Raw genomic sequence first — 18,248 nt, forward strand, 5'->3', positions numbered from 1 at the left:
TCACCTGGTGTCTTCTACCTTTGAGCCAGTTCTGCCAACTGTCAGGAATAACCCACCTGGCTCACTGATGTCCTTTAGGGAAGGAAACTGCCATCCTTACCTGGTCTGGCCTATAAGTTACTTCAGCCCCACAGCATTTGGTTGATTCTTGACTGTCCTCTTGGTAATTAGAGATGGGCAATAAATTGTGGCCTTGCCAGCGATGCCTTGATCCCATGAATGAATAAACAAAGATCTAGCCATGATCAGCTCAAAACCCAACCCTCCTGTGTCCAGTCTCCCTAAAGCCCTCTCCCCATACACCACACCCCAAATTCAACTCCTCAACATAAACCATTCACCAAGTCAATCCTGGTCTTCGTGTTTTTGCAGCTGGGGCCTCCTATGCCTCTGTATAGTTCCCATCAGCTGCCAGTTTCTGATGGTTAGCAGCTTAGGCAGGGCAAGACGTCCCTGGTGCAGCACTGTCGGATCAAGAAGCTCACTTGTCAGCATTTGAGAGCTTGCTGTGAGGGTGTGCAGAAGTATCTGAGTGATGGCCTAACTCATAATTACTGCAGGTTACTGATGGGTGAATGATGGCAGTATAGCACATTGAGCTGTGCATGATGTTGGTGGCATAGTGAATAGACAACATTTGAAAAGGTACCTTGCGTTGGTTTCCATGGTTAATTGTTTCCATGGTTACCAGAATGGTGGTCTTGAAACCTGATTTTTCTCCTCTTCTCTACATCATCGATGAAAGCTTGAAGTCCTGAATGAGCTAACCTGGGAGCATTCTCTCTGAATTGATGCTCAGTTAATGACAAACACTTTCTGATATCAATCCCAAAATCTGCAGATTGAAATAACACTCTCCAAATATGAAGAATGGCTTTAATAAATGCAAATCAACTTGCCAGCATTATCAGACCTGGGCCCCTGGTAAGTGATCAGCCAGTCAACAATGTACTTTGTACTGGGATGCATGCTAGAATGAGGGAGATGAGCAGACACCACTTTGATTAGGTGCAGGATAATCACACATTGTGTCCTCCGCACATGCAAATTAGCTTTATTGGAATTTTAGCACTTTGATTATTTGAGCAAACATATTTAGAATGATGTTCATTTCTGGCTACCATACTTTGTGAATGTAGGGTTGCAGGGGTAGGGTATGGGGGCAAGGTGTGGGTCTTGGTGGGATGCTGTTGGAAGGATCAGTGCAGATTTGATGGGGTCAAATGGCTTCTTTCTGCATTGCAGCGATTCTATGATCCTATGAATAGTAACCACCAGGATGTTGATAGTGGGGGATTCAATGACTGCAATGTCATTGAACATCAAAATTAGATTCTCACTCATTGGAAATAGGCATTGCCTAGTATTTGTGAGATGCAAAATTTACTTGCCATTTGTCAGCCTGAACCTTGATATTCTCTGGGTCTAGCTGCACATGGACATGGACTGCTACAATACTTGCAAGGTTTGTGAAGGTTTGTAGTTCAGGTTGAGGTTTAGGGTGTAGGTTTGCTCGCTGAGCTGTAGGTTTGATATCCAGACGTTTCATTGCCTGGCTAGGTAATATCATCAGTGGCGACCTCCAAGTGAAGCGAAGCTGTTATCTCCTGCTTTCTATTTATATCTTTCTCCTGGATGGGGTTCCTGGGGTTTGTGGTGATGTCATTTCCTGTTCGTTTTCTGAAAACGAACAGGAAATGACATCACCACAAACCCCAGGAACCCCATCCAGGAGAAAAATATAAATAGATCCCCTCAGAAAACGAACAGGAAATGACATCACCACAAACCCCAGGAACCCCATCCAGGAGAAAGATATAAATAGAAAGCAGGAGATAACAGCTTCGCTTCACTTGGAGGTCGCCACTGATGATGTTACCTAGCCAGGTAATGAAACGTCTGGATACCAAACCGACAGCTCAGCGAGCAAACCTACACCCTAAACAATACTTGCAAGTTGTGAATAGTTCAGAATGTTGTATAAGCATCAGCAAACAATTCCATCCATGACCTTATGATGGAGGGAATGTAATGAATAAAGTAGGTTGGGCCTAGGACACCATATTGAATCCCTTAATTGTGAAAGCAAGCCATTTGGCCCAATGAGTCTACATCGACTCTCCAAAGAGCATCCCACTCAGCCTCAGTCCCAATCCCACACCCTATCCCCATATTACCATGACTAATTCAATCCCTGGACACTATGGACAATTTCCCCTGGCCAATCCACCTAAGCTGCACATATTTGGATGGTAGGAGGAAGCCAGAGCAACTGAAGGAAACCCACACGGACACAGAGAGAATGTGTAAACTCCACACCAACAGTAGCTTGAGATTGGAATTGAACCAAGATCCCTGGTTCTGTGAGGCAGCAGTGCTAACCTCTGAGCTGAGGAACTTCTGCAGAGATGTCCTTGGTCTAAGATGATTGATCTCAACAGCCACAAACATTTTGCATTCTGTAAGGTATACCAGTGGAGATTTTTCTCCAGATTTCTCTTTTGTGAGTGATCTTTGATGCCACACTCAGTCAATGCTGCCTTGATATGAAGGGCAGTCACTCGTAACGCTATAATTCAACTCCTTTATCCACATTGAACTAAGGCTGTAATGAGGTCAGGAGCTACATGCTCTTGATGGAACTCAAACTGAGTATCATTGAGCATGTTATTGCTAAGCAGGTACCGCTTGATAGCACTTCAGTGACACCTTTCAGCACCTTATTGATAAAGGAGTGCATACTGACGGGGTGAAAATTGATGGAGTTGGATTTGACCTGCTATTATGGATATAGGACATATCTGAGCTATTTTCCACATGGTCATGTAGATGCTGGTTTCGTAAGTAGGTTGGAAACAATTTGACTAGGGTACAGCAAGTTCTGGAGCACAAGATATTAGTATGACAGGTCATTCTGCTATAAAGCGTGTTTCATTAACACAAATTTGCTATAACATGATTTACGAATTGGGGACCACTGTTTTTAAAGCACAAAGTTTTAAAGCATGTATTAGTTATAATGCAATTCCAGCCCCATTAATTTAAATGGTGCTGTTATTACACTGTTTCCTTACAACACGGGATTGTACGAGAACAGAACTACCGGGTTATAGCACAACTGATTGTATTGTCAGAATGTTGTGAGGGCCAATAGCCTTTGAAATATCCAGTGTCTGCAGCCATTTCTTGACATTAAGTGGAATTAATTGAGTTAACCAGATGGGTTCCAGCCAGGATTTTTGAAATTATACACATAGCACCTCCATCAGTGACAGCATGGTGTTGAATTTTGTACCCACTGTACCCTGTTTATTGCTTTGTGCCACCAAAGGCATAATTTTGAACATTTCAACATCTAATGCTCTCTCCTTCAGTCATTAGGGCCATAAATAATAGCAACGGGAATAGATGGTTCGGCCCCTCTAGCTTGCTTCACCATTCAGTACTACTCTGACATACCTCATGTCCACTTTCCTGCTCTTTCCCCTACTGATCTCTCTACTGACCAAGAATATATCATGATCAAGGACTTAACACAATTCATAAAATCTTCAGCAAGTTGCTTAACTTCTATGCATTTTATGTATGAGGGGTTATAAAGTCTTCCATTAATAATCCAATGAAGAGGTGATTCAATGCATTTCCTTGATAGTATCATTGAGCTTAAGAAATATATTCAGGTTTCTCTGTTTCTCAAATTGTAGGATTTTTTTTTAAGGTTCAGTATTTTCTGAGCCAATCGTTCAATGTTAATAAAATCATCCCAACCAATGAACAGATCTAAATAATATAAAATGTGCATTTTAGACATTTTTCTATCATGCAACATTTAGCTCATCAAAATTCTATATAGTGTTTTTAAACACATCAATTAAACTGTTAATAGGCAATGAAATATTCATGTTTATTCATGCTTGCTAGTTAAAACTGGTCTTTAAAATTATATTGAATTTCCTTCACTTCCTATAATTATCAAGACATTAAGGTCACTTTATACTGTGGCATGTCTATATTTGCATCAGCTTATTTTCCAATTACAATATTTTACATGGGTAGTAACACAAATTATAAAATGTGAATTAAATTTAGTAAACTAATTAATTTTTTTGTATCTACAGAAGTGTACACTTCATATTGTATTTGTTTGAAAAACTTTGGTAGTTAGAAATCTTCAACTTATCTTCAACAGCAGAACATTCCTAAGACTAAGAAAATGATTATAATCTGACTAAAATAAGTAATTTACATAATCAAATAATCAACTATACCATCATTGCACTTTAAATATATATGCATGAAAGTTGAAAATTTGCAATTGTAATTTTGCTTTTCACAGATACCCCTGATGTTTTGAAGATGACTGGCCTTGAATTCTGTCTGATAACTAAAGGTAGATAATAAACATAGCTATACTAGAGTTGGTCACATTACAAGATTGAATTTTGAACACAAATTATCATTATAATAAATATAAAAGTGAATCACAACAATTGACATCCAGCAGATTAAAAGATATAATTGCTGAGCTTGAAATTTTTAAACAAAATTCAAAATAACTGAATGAATTTTTAAGGCAAGTTCTGTGATTAAAACATTAGAAATAGGAACAGGAATAGGAAATTCTTCTCCTCACCCCCGCCCTGCTGTACTATAAGATCTTGTCTGATCTGTTCAAGGCCTCTACTTTTCTTTCATGCCATTTCAAAAATCTATCCCTCTCCTCTTTAAATAGTTACAGTGATCTAGCCTCCACAACTTTCTAGCTTAGAGTATTTTAAGCATTCACTATTCTGAGAGAAGAAATTCCTTTGCGTTTAAGCTTTAATAAATACCTTCCTATCCTGTAACAATTTCTCCTAGTTTGAGACTCCCCTGAAAGTGGAGATATCCTCTGAACATTAACCCTTCAAAGCCCTCAGAACCTTGTACATTTCATGAAGATCACCCCTCATTCTTCCAAACTCTAATTAATAAAGGCCTAAATGGTTTAACTGTCCTTAACAAGTCAAAACCTTCTCCTGGTAATCAGCCTAATAATATTTTTTTTTAGCTGGCTCCAATATCAATATATCCTTTCTCAAATATGGTTAGCAGCACTGTGCATAGGCCAAGTGCGGCCTCACCAATACCTTGGATAGTTGTAAAACTTCCCTATTTTTAAACTCCAACCACCTAGCAAGAAAAGCCAAAATTCATAACAACATGCTGCACCTGCATTCTAATGTTTTATGCCGTGTACACAAGAACACCAAGATCCCCCTGGATTGCACATTTTTGGAGTCTCTCTCAATTTACTAGGAGATTCCATTTGATTTTCTTTCTACGAATTGCATGAACTCACACTTTCCTGGATAAAATTCTATCTGACACATTTTTGTCCACTCACTCAACCTATCTACATCACCTTGCAAATTCCTTATGACCACAGCACAACCTGCTCTCGTACCTATTTTTGTTTTGTCACCAACTTACACTTATGTACTATCTTTCAGTAGTGGAACATGGTAAGATACATCTTAACAGTATTATTAGACTGAGTGAGTCACTACAGGGAGATATTAGGGTTCAAATGAGTTCTGTCATTTTAATAATTCCCTTACTCCCGCACGTTGGAATCACAATAAAATTTAAAATCCTATAATTTGAAGCAATAAGTTTCTGATGAAGAATGGAAGTCAGAATTTGTTTAACAGGAAACCCAATTTGTGTCACTGAATGAACATAACTCCATTTGCTTTCTGTTGTGATAAGAAAGAAAAACAAGGTTGAACTGATAGGCACATCCTTTCATTCATGTTGCACCTGTGGTACTATCATGTTCACATTGTAGTTGCCACAAAAATATTTATTTCCTTCTGTGAAAAGAAATGTAATCTAATTGAGAAATGACAGCAATGAAAATCTTGGTCTCTGCAAAAACAATAAATGCTATTTCAGATTATAAGATCAGCAATAGATTTGGTCAACAACTTTTTTTGTTCTGAAAGAAAAGATCTCAAGGTCTAGGGTATCACAATTAGTTTGTCACAAAATGGATATGACAAGTTTTAAAGTAACTATTTGCTTATTTGGAAATTAATAGATTGTCCAAGTAGTTTACGATAATTCTAGTCTATGTTTCTGTTGAAGCATTGATCTCCCTTTCCTTAATGATCCAAGTACTTTTAATTCTAATCTTCCAACACGCAGGTTTGCATTTATAGGAATTATTCTTCATTTTACTAACTACTGTTGTGCTATAGTTCAGTAAGATCTGAAAGAAAGCACCACTGGACTTTATTTCTAGGTCAAATTGAATTAAAGGGAAATTATGCAAATTCAGTTTCAAATCTTGGTTACATTTAGAGAATACAAGCAACTCTGGTCACCATATTATTAAAAAAAAGTCTCTGGAAAAGGTGTGAACGAGTTTTATAAGGATGCTATCATAGAATCCCTACAATATGGAAGCAGGGCATTTATCCCATCGAGTCCACACTGACCCTCTGAAGATCAACCCCCCCCCACCCAAACCCAACCACCCCCCCCAAACCCAACCCCTGATCTTATCCCCAAACCCTGCACTTTCAATGGCTAACCCACCTAGCCTGAGCATGCCTTGATACCATGAACAATTTAGCATGGCCAAATCACCTAACGTGCACATCTTTAGACTCTGGGAGGAAACTGGAACACCCAGAGGAAACCCATATAGACACGGGGAGAATGTGCAAACTTTACACAAATGCTTGAGAGTGGACTTGAGCCTGACTCTCTGGCCCACAACATCGACTTCTCCACCTCCTGATGCTGCCTGGCTTGCTGTGTTCTTCCAGCCTCCTGCCTGTCTATCCTGGCACTGTGAGGCAGCAGTGCTAACCAATGAGCAACCATGCACAGTCAGGATGACTGTGTATACATATCAGGAAAGGATAGACATGTCGGATCTTTTTTCCCTTGAAAGAAGAAGCCTGAGGCTCGATTGAATGGAAAGCCTTTAAAATTCTGAAAACTTTTGATTGACTGTATGCATATAGAATGTTTCCTTTTGTAGGGAAGAGCATAACTAAAGAAATTCAATATAAGATAGCCATCAAAGTATAATTGGAAATTCAAAGAAAAGAACATGGAACTTGTTATCATAAGGTGCATATGAAGGAGAATTAAATTTATGGTTAAGTAGATTTAGAATGAGAAAAGATTGGAGGAGGTTCATGTGGAGTATATCAAAGCCAAAAAAAGTGTATTTGGGACTTTTCATTTTCACAGCAGGTCACAACTCTTTACTGTTTAATGGGAACTCTCAGCAATTTCCCTGCTAAAGCCTGAGGTGAAAGTCCCAATGATTTAAATTAGACACCAACCTACATACAGTATTTAAGAGATGTACATTACAGCTTTGAGCAGGTAACCAAGCTGTCCATCCAGGTCCATCTAGAAATCTGTGTGAAACTCACAATAATCTAAACTAACAGGAGCTTTAATTGAGCGTCCTTAAAGACAGTACAGGGCTAATTCAACAGATAAGTTCCCATTAAGTTATTTCAAACAGGAACACTGCAAACAGGGTAATTGTTCAAAACAAAATTAAAAGGAAATATAATGTAGCAGGATCAGAACAATTAGGAGACAAAACTTTAAATGTTTGCCTTATAAGCTATAAGTTATTAAAAATCTGTTCTTTTTTATGTCATGCTGTAATTTTCTGTCATGATTTTAGAAAAGAAAATCTTGTTATCATGCCTCCATTCTCAATATAGGTTTAAATTAAAATTCAGTACAAGACCAATAGTGATAACTAAAAGGCAAGAGTCAATGGCAAAAGTCTTTTATAAAGGTAATGTAAACAGAAGCATTAATATTTTTATTCAAAATTTCCAGACTTAGAAGTCACAATGAAAAACGTTCAATTATCATGATTTGAAGTCTGCATCTACCGAGGATGACAGAAGAGGCTAGCTTGTTAATAAGATCGGGATGTCCTATCCTATTTATGTTTCCAAATGTCCTGATGGCAATTACCATAACTTTGTGCTGAGAATCAGAAAAATTAGATTATTTTTGAACAATAAGGTTGAGGGTAAGGTCAAAGTATTGACTAAATAGCAGGTTATTGCAACTCACATATTGCAAATGCTTCATAGCAGTTAAGGATTGCCTTTAACCAAAACTTGTAAAGAAACCAATCTTTCTGCTGTACTCTAAGATAACAATCAATATAATCATTCCAAGTAACCTTCAAAAATTATCTTACTTCAAGTCACAAGCCAGCATTGCTCATCAAGATTAGCAAAAAACTGCTGTCACTGTTCTCAACCATCAAATCATTTTCACATTCTGCTTGATTTATTGACCTTTAAAGTTTTTGACAGAATCTTTGAAGTGAAAAATATCTCAAGATTAATTTTTTCATCCCACAATCATTGAAAAGCTCACACTCATTGAAGGATAATAGAACACATAAAATCTTTCATCAGACTTTGATATGTAAAGTTCATTAGTGACCACTTTATTAGAAGTTGACATTTCATCTGTAAGTTAAATTATATGGGCATCATTAAAATGATACTTACTGTCGTCAAGTGACAATAGGCCCAAAATTGGATATATTTTTAAAAATGTATTTGTAGGATGTGGATGTCACTGTCTGACCAGCATTTATTGCCCATCCCCAGTTGCCCTTGAGGACATAGTGGTGAGCTGTCTTCTTGAACCGCTGCAGTCCAACTGTTATAGGTTGAGCCACAATGCCATTAGGGAAGGAATTCCAGGACTTTGACCCACAGAAAAATAAAATAGTAGCGATATATTTGCAAGTCAGGTTGTTGAGTGGCTCGGAGAGGAACTTGAAGGCGGTGGTGTTCCTATATATCTGCTGTCCTTGTCCTTCTAGATGGAAATGGTCAAGATCTTGGAAGGTGCTGTCTGTGGAGCTTTAGTGAATTTCTTCAGTGCATCTTGTCGATGAACACACTGCTGTTACTGAACGTCTGTGGTGGACGGAGTGGATGCTTGTGGGTGTAGTGCTAATCAAGCAGGCTGCTTTGCCCTGCGTGGTGTCAAGCTTCTTGAATATTGTTGGAGTTGCACTCATTTCTGCAAGTGGGGATTACTCCATCACATTCCTGACTTGTGCCTTGTAGATGATGGACAGGCTTTGGAGAGTCAGGAATTGAGTTACTTGCCACAGTATTCTTAGCCTCTGACCTGCTCTTGTAGCTACTGTACTTATGTGGTGAGTTGAGTTTCTGCTCAATGGTAACCCCCAGCAGGTTGATAGAACGGGATTCAATGATGGTAACACTACTGAACGTCAAGGGCGGTGGTTAAATTGTTTCTTATTGGTGATGGTCATAGCTTGGCATTTGTGTGGTGTGAATGTTACTTGCCATTTGTCAGCCCAAGCCTGGATATTGTCCAGATATTATTACATTTGAACTTATACCTGAAGAGTTACAAATACAGCTAAACACCATTAAATCATTGGCAAACAACCTGACCTCTGAGCTTATAATGGAGGGAAAGTCATTGATGAATGAGCTGAAGAGATTTGGACCTCGGATCCTACTCTGAGGAACTCCTACAGAGATATCCTAGAGCTAAGATGACTGACTTCCAATAAGATAACGTGCCAGGTATGACGACAAACAGTGGAGAGTTTGCCCCCAATACCCATTTACTAGGGCTCCTTGATGCCACGCTTGGTGGAATGCAGCCTTGATGTCAAGGGCTGTCTCTCGAACTTTATCTAAATTGTTCTAAATTGATCCACAGCCAGAGAAATTATGCATAACCAAAGTTTGGACAAACTAAATTAAAAAGCAGTCAGCAGCTATCAGCTACAGACAACAATGGGGACAAAAGTCAAAAAGGTTTGGGGGAACCAGTTATAACTAGCCACAGGGTTTTGTATTGGAGAAATATCAATGAGATCTTTGCCACCATGACTTCCAACCAGTGTCTGAGGTTATGTACATTAGATTATTGGTCAGAGTATTGAGTACAGGAGTTGGGAGATCATGCTGTGGCTGTACAGGACATTGGTTAGGCCACTGTCCTGTTGGAAGATTGGTCTCCTTCCTATTGGAAAGATGTTGTGAAACTTGAAAGGGTTCAGAAAAGATTTACAAGGATGTTGCCAGGGTTGGAGGATTTGAGCTAAAGGAAGAAGCTGAACAGGCTGGGGCTGTTTTCCCTGGCGTGTCAGAGGTTGAGGGGTGACCTTCTAGAGGTTTACAAAATTATGAGGGGCATGGATAGGATAAATAGATTTAGTCTTTTCCCTGGGGTCGGGGAGTCCAGAACTAAAGGGCATAGGTTTAGGGTGAGAGAGGAAAGATATAAAAGAGACCTAAGGGGCAATGTTTTCACACAGAGGGTGGTACATGCATGGAATGAGCTGCCAGAGGAAGTGGGGGAAGCTGGTACAATTGCAACATTTAAAAGGCATTTGGATGGGTATATGAATAGGAAGGGTTTGGTGGTATATGGGCTGGGTGCTGGCAGGTGGGACTAAATTGGGTTGGGATATCTGGTCGGCATGGACAGGTTGGACCGAAGGGTCTGTTTCCATGCTGTGCATCTCTATGACTCTATGACTCTATAACCTGAGTATGGCAAGAGTGAAAGGTATTGGCACAAACCTATTGGATAATTTGAACCCTGCTCATTGCCCCATTGGCCAAAGGCCATGGAACATTTGGGAAGGTCTAGGGGAGGGGGTTTCAGCACACACATAGAAATTATCCCCTCAGCAAGACTCAAAGCAGACGACCAGGTGGCAACCCATAATAACCAAGGAGAACATGGTGGTAATTCATACTGCTTTCTGGCATTGTCCTCAGTTGGATCCTGAAAAATACACACAAAAGCCTGCTTTTGGGAAAATTCTTATTTGTTCACAGACAGCTATCCTCAATAATCATTCACTCTCCTTGGATTTCCCCAAGCTCTGATTAGTCTCAGATGCACCAAGCAAATGCTGTTTGTGGGTTTCCTTCACCCTAACTCAGCCACATGGATGTAGAACTGGTTCAATGGTAGGGGAGAGAGGGTGTTGGTGGAGGGTTGCTTTTCAGACCGGAGAGTTGTGACCAATGGTGTGCCACAAGGTTCAGTGCTGGGTCCATTGCTTTTCTTAATTTATGTAAATGATTTGGATGTGAACATAGGATGTATGGTTAGTAAATTTGCAGATGTCACTAAATTTGTGGTGTATTGGACAGAGAAGAAGGTTACCTCAGAGTACACAGGACTTTGATCAGTTGGGCTAATGGGCCAAAGAGTGGCAGATGGAGTTTAATTTAGATAAATGTGGGGTGCTGCGTGTTGGAAAGGCATACCAGGATGGGACTTATACACTTAATGGTAAGGACCTGGGAAGTGTTACTGAACAAAGAGTGCAGATTCAGAGTTCCTTGAAATTGTACTTCTAGGTTGACAGGATACTGTAGAAGGTGTTTGGTATACTTGTCTTTATTGGTCAATGAATTGAGTATAAGAGTTGGGAGATCATGGTGTGACTGTACAGTACCTTGGTTAGGCCATTTCTGGAATACTGCATTCAATTCAGTTTTCCCTGATATATGAATGATGTTGTGAAACTTGAAAGGGTTCAGAAAATATTTACAAGGATGTTGCCAAGGTTGGAAGGTTTGAGATATAGGGAAAAGCTGAATAGGCTGGGGCTATTTTGCCTGGAGCATCTGAAGCAGAGGGGTGACCTTATAGAGGCTTATAAAGTCATGAGGGGCATGGATAGAGTGAATAGCCAAGGTCTTTTTCCACAGGGTGGGGGAGTTCAAAACTAGAGGGACAAAGATTTCATACAGAGGGCGATGCATGTATGGAATGAGCTGCCAGAGGAAGTGTTGGAGGCTGGTACAATGACAACATTTAAAAGGCATCTGGATGGGTATATTAATAGGAAGAGTTTAGAGGGATATTGGTCGAGTGGGAAAGGGGCCTAGATAAAGTTAGGATATCTGGTCAGCATGGATGGGTTGGACAGAAGAGTCTGTTTTCGTGCTGTACAGCTCTAAGTCTTGGCAACAATTAATGGCTCACAGGCAGGATTCTTCTGAGCCCAGGCCTTTCTTGGCATTATGTCCATCTGGATCCTGGAAAATACAGTCAACAGCTTCCTTTCGGGCAAAATCCCAGTTTCTTCACAAACAGCTAGCCCGGCCTTTACTTGAGCCTTAACCCCAATGCTTAGTTGCACCTCCTGGTTGCCTGGACTTCCTTGAGTCCAATTGAATGAAGCCTCTTCTCTCTGCTCCTAAGTATCTAAATACACTGCCTGCCAACAGTTTCTGCTCACATGCACCTGAAATGTATGAATCACCTGGTGGAAATGTAACTAATTGAGGTAAAAAAATAAACAAAAATTGCCCTGTGATGAATTGGCAGTTCAAAGGCAATAATGTTCTGCTTCCCCTGCCTCTTGGTCAGTAATTCTTGAATTGTTCTAAGTGACCCATTCAAAACCATGCCACAAACCTCGTCCTTGTCTGCAGGGAGGACTAAATGTAGTGACCATTGTAACACCATGTTACCTGTCAGATAGTCACTGAAAGCTGGTGTCAGAATTATAAGCATCATTGAAACATATCTGCTAACTTCATTCCATCAATGACAGAACAGTTTGAAGACAGAGTATGGCAATTGTCAAAACTGTGACCTTCCCCTGACTAAATCACATCTTTCTTTTGTCTTCTAGGATACGTACACAACATAATTTCTCAGGCGAGCTCATTCCTTCCGTGGGTGAGCTATTATAGGACACACAACTATGTACCAGTACAGGAAATCATACATTGGTTGGTCAACCTAGAAATTTAGTTGGGTTTTCACCAGTTGGGTACACATTTCTCAAGTGGGCATGAGCAGAGACAGTTGACAGGCATTGCTGTGGAGAGTTTTCACCAGTGAACACAGTTTTTCCCAGCCTCTACACATCTGGACAGAGTTACTGAGTCTTTGGGGCTATAGTTGAGAAAGGTGAACATTAGAGACAATAGCAGCAACTTCAGCAGATACTGATAGATGTGGCACCTATAGTCTCTACAATAATAGAGAGGGTTGATGTGATCAACCAAGCTCCAGAGAGTTGGTGTCAGAGGAAATTCTGTGATGTCTATCATGCAAAGAAAGACTCAGCCTTCTTACAGCTTCAAACAAGATTCTCATTGAATTGTACAGGCCATAAGCATGATCACACAACTTTAGCTTCCAGTTATCTGCTGTCTTAAGCAAGATGCCAGATACCTTATTGGTATGGTTCCTGTTCTTCACCTGCATTCGATTTTTAGGAGTCCTGTGGCATAGGCCCATGAATGGGATAGTGAGAAACGGAGAATGGAAACAGTTCTATTTATCACATGTTGATCTCCTCCTGAATAGACAGGTTAGCTTCTGCTTCAGTGGCATTAGAGAAGTCTTTGCTGCTCCCTCAGGAGTCTGAGCTGTCAGCTTCTACCTGCAATGGACCATGCTGAGGCATTAGGAAGCATAAGAAAAATAGTTTTCCAAGTTTACGCACATCCATTTCTTGTCATTTTGCTCATTCTCACATAAAATGTTTTATTCCCATTCTCACATAAAATGTAGTTATTTGCATCAATTTCATATCTTGACCATTATTGCATACCAAGGACCAATTGACTTTGTTGTACATTTAAGATGAATGTCCATACAGGTTGAGACTTATTGACTGAATGTATATTACATGGATGGGCAGCAGAAGGAATAAAACTGTTTATTACGAAGGGTATGGAGTATTGCGGAATGCGTGGTGGGCATAAAGTTGTAGCTGATGGTGACAGTGGATTGTGAGATTCGATTTGCACCATTTCATTTCTGATAGATTTCCTAATATTGTAGAAAAAGAGAGAGTAATGCAAATAGCTGTTCTATTGAGAAGTGGCCCCTTCATCTTATTACTGCCATTCCTCTATAGTGTCCTCATTGCAGGATGAGTGCTGAGCCCTTTCGTCTTCCTCCAGCTGCAAACTTACTTCTTATGGGCCTTGCTTTTGAGCACTTGTGGAACTCACCACAGCATGCTATGAAGCTCAGTGTGCTTTCTCTTATGAGTTGATGTCAAATATCCAAGGCATCCTTACTTTATTCATTTGTGATGCTCCAAGGCCGAAAATTGCTGCAGCCACATAAACACTCTCTGTCAGATATGTGTACGAAGCTACCAATGCAACAGCCATAATAGATTTTATTTAGATAAGGCAATGAAAATTTCAGGTATCAACCTGTATTGTTCCTCAAACTCACCTCTCTTTCCCTCGTTCCAGGAAAATTATCTTGTTCAAGCAGCATTTGGAAACAAGTTAGAAATGATTTAAAAAAACTGAATCAAAGCTTAAGATTAAATTGCTCACATAGCATCTCAGCTGGATCCAGTCGGGAAATCCTTGACTTGCCTCCTTTAAACCCAGGTCGGTGAGGGCACTTGTGATACCTCTGCCCCAAAACACCTGTGTTCTTGAGATCCAATAGCATCTCTGAATATACTGATTAGAAAATAATTAAACTAGCCACACCCACAGCCCCTCAAGTGAATGCTAAAGAAACTACCTCTACCCAATCTCTCCATTCTTGAGCGAAGAGTGGTGGGTGGGTGGCATGGTGGCTCAGTGGTTAGCATTGCTGCCTCACAGCACTAGGGAGCCAGATTCAATTCCCACCTCCGGTGACTGTGTGGAGTTTGCACATTCTCCCCAAGTCTGCATGGGTTTCCTCCGGGTGCTTCAGTTTCCTCCCACATCCAAAGATGTCCAGGTCAGGTGAATTGGTCATGCTAAATTGCCCACAGTGTTAGTTGCATTAGTCAGGGGTAAATATAAGGTAGGGAAATGGGTCTGGGTGGGCTACTCTTGTGAAGGTCAGTGTGAACTTGTTGGGCCAAATAGCCTTTTTCCATACAGTAGGGAATTGATTCTAATCTTGATGGCTAAAACATCCTTTTATATGCACAAAGGCTGTTGATCCACTTTTTTTGCAATGAGCATATCGATTGAAAACTTGAATTAATCATATTCAGTATGGTCACACCTCCACAGTTATTTAAACAATTAAGTTCATTTTATTCTATTGCTTTACTTCAAGAAAATCTATGTTCAGTATTGATTTGAATACTGAAATGTGGGTTTCATTCCAAAAAGAGTAAAGTTTATCAGTTTGTAATCAGTAAATCTTCAGTTTTTCACAATACAATAAATTGTTCTCATCTGCAAAATTATTCTTTCATGCCTTGTTTAGGGAGAATGGAATTCACCACCCGCCAACAACTGGTCATTTCAAATGACAGATAATCAAGTCAGTGACCTGAAGGTTTGAATGAGAGATATGTCCAATAACAAGAGGCCAATCTGCACAGCCACTGATTAGAATTTGGTGTCTTGAGGAGTTCAGCAACGTTTAAAGGAAAAAAAGACATGACATAATCTTTTATTTAACTTGCACTGATTTTACTTTTGTTAAGAGTACAGTCAACTACCCCTGTTCTTGTCCAGTTTTATTAAAATGACCTAGACGTCGGAAATATATGAAAATCAGGTATAGTGTTCTTATTAGAAGCTCAGACTAATTTTTCAACCATTTAGTTCAAGGGCAGATTCTCTTCCTGATTTGCATTAGAGACTGAGAGGCTTCCCCTTTCTGCTGGAAAACATGCACATTTGTCCATTTCCATAGCTACATATTCCAGGAACTCATAGATTGTTACCAGAGGATATAATTTTTGAATTATCACTCCACATCAAGCATGAGTGACCATGGAAACTATGAAACACTTACTGCCTGCCATAGCCATATCAGACAAATTCACAATTATGATGTTCTGGCTCAGAGATGAGGAGATACTTACTGCACGACAAGACTTCCACTTGGTATCCATGATACACTCTCAATTCTCTTGTAATTGCTGAATGCAGATAATCAAATATACCCACTTACGCAAGCAAGACTATTTTCTCCATAGCTTTGTCTGGCTGCCTGAAATTTATTTGAAAAGCAAAAAACAGTATAATCAAATTACAATAATGGACAAATGATCTTGCAACAGATCATAGTTAAAGGGAGTTGATTAATTGAAGGCTTTGTCTCATAACTTCAGTGTCTTAGTCTCAATTTCATCCTTCTAGATGTAGTTATATGTATTTTTGCTTGGTTTGTTACTGTGCAGACTTCAAAAGCTCCACTGATGAATGTGGTTAATAACATTGTTGACAGATTAAAAGAAATTTAAAATGCTGTCCATTCACATTTGATGTAGTTTTGAGAGCTGTGAAAGTGATCATTATACCCTAAAATGCTACAAAAACATTTTTACACAAAATGTTTGATAAAATAATTCAATTAAAGGGATAATTAATACATTCGAAGATCCAGTGGATTATGACCTAAAGAAAATGTATTTTAATAATTGATAATTTGTGTTATTTTGAAAACCTATTGGCTTATATGTGTAGGAAAATAATTGTTTCTCACATTTTTTTAAATTTCCTTTTCCATGTCCACTCTCATGTTAATTCTGGAACTCTACTAGATTTTTTTGTTTCACTTAACAATTCTGTCTGTGATTTCTTCACATGCTAGTCCCAAGTTTAGTTTGCTCCAGCCTGAGCTAAAAGGTCCAGGAATAAAACAAAACTAACCTTGGGACTCATCAGTTTACAGAGGGTCAGTTCAGATCATGGCCCCCAGCAGTCGAAGGTTTGCAAGGAATTTTCAGGTAATTTATTAAATTTGCTAAAAATTTGCAGTTTTGTTATGATAATTCTTTAATTGACTGAAAAGGTATACAGGAGGAGAAAGTGAGGTCTGCAGATGCTGGAGATCAAAGTTGAAACTTTATTGCTGGAACAGCACAGCAGGTCAGGCAGCATCCAGGGAACAGGAGATTCGATGTTTCGGGCACAGGCCCTTCTTCAGGAAAAGGTATACAACCCATGATAATTAGTGATGGTTCACTGATGTCAGTGGACAACTGGCACTGAGTTGTCATAGAGTCATAGAGCATGGAAACAGGCCCTTCAGTTCAGTCAATCCATGCTGAACATAATCCCAAACTAAAATAGCTGCACCTGCCTGCTCCTGGACCATATCCCTCCAAACGTTTCCTTTTCATGTACTTACCCAAAAGTCTTTTCAACATTGTAGTTGTACCCACATTCTCAGGTAGTTCATTCAACATGTGAACCACCAAGAGTTTAAACAATTTGCCCTTCATTACTTTTTAAAAAATCTCTGTCCTCTCATCTCATCAATTTGTCACCCTAGTCTTGAAATCCCCCATCCTAAGCAAAAGACAGCTGCCATTAACTCGGTCTATACCGCTCATAATTCTATAAATTTCTCGACTTCAACCTCCTACGTGCACGTAAAAATAAGCCCCAGTCTGTCCAGCCTTTCTTTATAACTCAGACCTTTCATACCTGGCAACAACCTGGTAAGTCTCTCCTGAACCCTCTCCAGCTTGATAATATCCTTCCTATAACTGGGCGACCAGAACTGGATACAGTATTCCAGAAGAGGCCTCGCCTATACAACCTCAACATGGCTTCTGAACTCTCCTACTCAAAGGACTGAGCAATGAAGTCAATCTCATTAAAGTTATGAAGGTAGCAGAAGAGTTGGAGACCTCTTCCTTCCGTCATTCCTCAATCTCCACTTTGGTCCATCTTCCATTTGAAGAAGATAGCTCCCTGATGAGGACCAATAACTACAAGCCACACCTAATGAGGACTGCCTTTTTGCCCTGTGTGCTTGTGATACACTGCATTTCCAGGGCCTGATAGTTTATACTGTGCCAATCAACCACTTGAATCCTTCTAAACAATGACCATGAAACAACTACTCATGACATTAGGATGACCATAATTTCCTTGCCCATCATTCTAAGACCAAAACCTCCCATTTTCCCAAATACTGCATTTATGCTGAACATTAGTTCAAGGGAACATTAGTTCATGGTAATTCTTATTACCTTTCTTATACATTTTATATTGTAGAAATTTGCTTATGTTTGGAGCATGCTAATTAACACTGTAACAACTGTTATATCATATTTCATTATGCAAAACTAGAAAAAAAACTAGAAAAAGGAATCGCAATTTCTAACACAGTACCTGAAGAAGTAGTGTTCTTTATTTGCATCCAAAATGGCTAGGAGAAAGTGAGGACTGCAGATACTGGAGGTTAGAGTCAATAGGTGTGGCACTGAAAAAGCACAGCCGATCAGGCAGCATCCA

The 18,248-nt window shown here is 39.6% G+C and overlaps 1 long non-coding RNA gene across 1 annotated transcript; it reads left to right on the top strand.

The window, feature by feature from the left end:
* Positions 1 to 717: 717 nt before the first annotated feature.
* On the top strand, positions 718 to 16,704 carry LOC122562983 (uncharacterized). Its single transcript, XR_006315456.2, has 3 exons — positions 718 to 924; positions 4,337 to 4,390; positions 16,594 to 16,704. It is a non-coding gene; the product is annotated as an uncharacterized LOC122562983 (long non-coding RNA).
* The last annotated feature ends 1,544 nt before the right edge of the window (positions 16,705 to 18,248 follow it).

This window comes from Chiloscyllium plagiosum, unplaced genomic scaffold (assembly GCF_037043375.1).
Source record: "Chiloscyllium plagiosum isolate Xiang-an unplaced genomic scaffold, Cpla_swu_hap1 HiC_scaffold_26, whole genome shotgun sequence".
In the NCBI taxonomy this organism is placed as follows: domain Eukaryota; kingdom Metazoa; phylum Chordata; class Chondrichthyes; order Orectolobiformes; family Hemiscylliidae; genus Chiloscyllium; species Chiloscyllium plagiosum.